Source organism: Triticum urartu, chromosome 2 (assembly GCF_003073215.2).
Source record: "Triticum urartu cultivar G1812 chromosome 2, Tu2.1, whole genome shotgun sequence".
Lineage (NCBI taxonomy): Eukaryota > Viridiplantae > Streptophyta > Magnoliopsida > Poales > Poaceae > Triticum > Triticum urartu.
Window position 1 is genome coordinate 680,519,414 of NC_053023.1, and position 2,824 is coordinate 680,522,237.

A 2,824-nucleotide genomic window follows, 5' to 3' on the forward strand; every position below is an offset into this window, starting at 1 on the left:
TGACATAATATAAGAGCATTTTTTACATTATATTAATGTAAAATCCGCTTTTATATTATGAAACGAAAGGAGTAATGTCATTGTTCTACTTCGTCAATAGCCTCGTTATTCCTCGCATATAACCTTCTTTGTTCCATCTCGAGAAAAAAAAAAAAGGAAAAAAAGGAGATGATCGAGTAATGAAATATATTACTCGTAAGTAGTATTTCTTTGAACATTTTGCCTGCACAGATTATTAATTTAACACTCAACAACCTTTTGTGCAGCTGCAGAAATATCATTGCCGGCTGTATCTAACGAGCCCCGTTGACTCTGTCACCAAGTATTTGTCAACTCCTCCCCTCCTCTCTCTTGAAACGCAAAGTAGGCGGACCATATGAACTGGCATCTTCCTCTTTCCTGAGAAAGTTGCAGGAAGCTACAGGACCGATTTAGCCATGAAAATAACCAATACTGACAGCATGTCGAGCCTTTTCTGCATAGCTTGTGCAGCTGTTGCCGTCATCCTAGGCAGAACCTCAACCTGCAGTTGCTTGCAGTTCACTTATCCCAGCTTCAACGCAGGCAACAGGGATGGTTTCAGCTTCAGCCCGGGCTCAGCAATCTCAAACAACTCCCTGCAGATCACGCGGAGCACTGGGAACATGAGCCACAAGTCGGGGAGAGTGGTGTACGCCAAGGAGACCCTTAAGCTCTGGAACGCCAAGCGCACGGCGCTCACCTCCTTCCGGAAGGAGTTCGTGCTCAACATCATCCCGCAGGGCGGCTGCCTGAATGGGAGCGGCACCGGAGAAGGCATGGCCTTCTTCCTCACCAACAATCCTTCGTTGCCCAGCGACAGCAGCGGGCAGTGGCTCGGCCTGACCAACAACAAGACCGACGGCGCGCCGGCGAACCGGATCGTCGCGGTGGAGTTCGACACGCGGAGGAGCTTCGAGGCCGAGATGGACGGCAACCACGTCGGCCTCGACCTCAACAGCGTCAGGTCCGTCGGGCAGTTCCCTCTTAGCAACCTCTCCTTGGATCTCTCCAGCGGGTCAGACCTGAAGGTCACGCTCGCGTACGACGGCGCGGTGTTGAGCACCGACGTGCTGCAGATGGGGAGGATCTTCTCCAACGACCTGTACATCGACCTGTCGCGGTATCTGCTGGACAACATCTCCGTGGGTTTGGCGGCTTCCACCGGCGAGTTCGCGGAGCTCAACCAGGTCAAGTCTTGGAATTTTACCACGTACGACAACGCGACGGCCGGAGATGACGGGGGGTATGTGAGGAGGCGCCAGAAGCTGTTTCTCGCCGTGTTGATCCCGCTCACCGTAGGCGTGATGCTCATGGCCTTGTTCGTCTGGTGGAGGCTGACGCGGCAGGCGAGGCTGGCTTACCGCAACCTCGAGAAGATGATCGATGCCCATGGCCCCGTCAGGTTTAAGCTCAGGGAGCTCAGGAACGCGACCAGGGACTTCGGCGATGGCCGTAAGCACGGCCGAGGCGGCTCCGGCACCGTTTACCTCGGGTATCTGAGGAGGATGGGCATGGAAGTGGCCGTGAAGCGGGTGTCTACGAACGTCAACTCCAACCGCGGCGATAAGGAGTTCGTGGCGGAGGTGAACACTATCAGCAAGCTCTCGCACCGGAACCTCGTGAAGCTGATCGGCTGGTGCCACAAGAAGGGCGAGCTGCTTCTCGTCTACGAGTACTTTCCCATGGGCAGCCTCGACAAGCTCCTTTACGCCAGAGAAAGGACAGCGTCGTCGTCGTCCATGTCGTTATCGACGGACACCCCGGAGCTCACATGGGAGCGGCGGTACGAGATCATCCACGGCGTGGCGTCTGCGCTGGATTACCTTCACCACGGGAGCAGCAAGCGGATCCTGCACAGGGATGTCAAGGCCAGCAACATGATGCTGGACACGGAGTACAACGCGCGGCTGGGGGATTTTGGCCTCGCCCGTGTCATCCAGCACGACGGCGTCACGCACCACTCCACGCAGGTCGTGGCCGGAACCCGCGGCTACATGGCATACGAGAGCTTCTTCACCGTACGCGTTCGGGGTCTTCGTCATGGAGGTTGTCAGCGGGCGGATCCCCAGCAACGCCGTGCAGTACCAGTACATCCACGACAGCGACAACAGTGGTGAGGAGGATTACTGGAGCGGCGGGCAAGGGCGACACCCCACGCCGATGCACATCGTGGACTGGATATGGAGGCTCTACGGCGAGGGGAAGGCCTTGCATGCCGCCGACCCATTGCTCGGCGGCGAGTTTGACCAGGCGCAGGTGGACTGTACGGTGAGGCTGGCGTTGGCGTGCTGACACCCGAACCCGAGGGAGCGGCCGTCCATGAGAACGGTGGTGCAGGTGTTGATCGATGGTGCCCCGGCGCCGGAGCCGCCGGTTAATAAGCCTGCGTTTGTTTGGCCTCCGGGCGGCAATCAGCGGGAGATGGAGCTGCCGGACGTCGGGTTGCTGTTCACGGGAGGGGCTAGGCAGCACACCAGTTTCTGCTCCTTGGTCTCCACTTCCCTCGCGGGGAGGTGAGCTTCATGGAGAGTTGTACGCTTGCCTTGTACTGCCGAGTATTGACTACGGTTTGCTTGTGAAATTGTACATGGTTGTTGTCAAGAGATGGTTGATGCCCATGGTTGTTGTCCTGGTAATCTCACCTCAGATGCCAGCGGTGGCTTATCGTGGGTGGAGCCATGAGGACGTCGTCGGGTTCCGGAAGCGAGAGTGAGCACGAGCTCGGGAGCACACGAAACGTACCCAAATTCGGGGCTCTCCGTAGAGATAACGCCCCTAATCCTGCTACGATGACTATGATCGA

The 2,824-nt window shown here is 56.9% G+C and overlaps 1 pseudogene; it reads left to right on the forward strand.

Annotated features, from left to right (window-relative positions):
- The first annotated feature begins 265 nt into the window (after positions 1-265).
- LOC125534066 lies at positions 266-2,624 on the forward strand (annotated as a pseudogene).
- Positions 2,625-2,824: the final 200 nt, after the last annotated feature.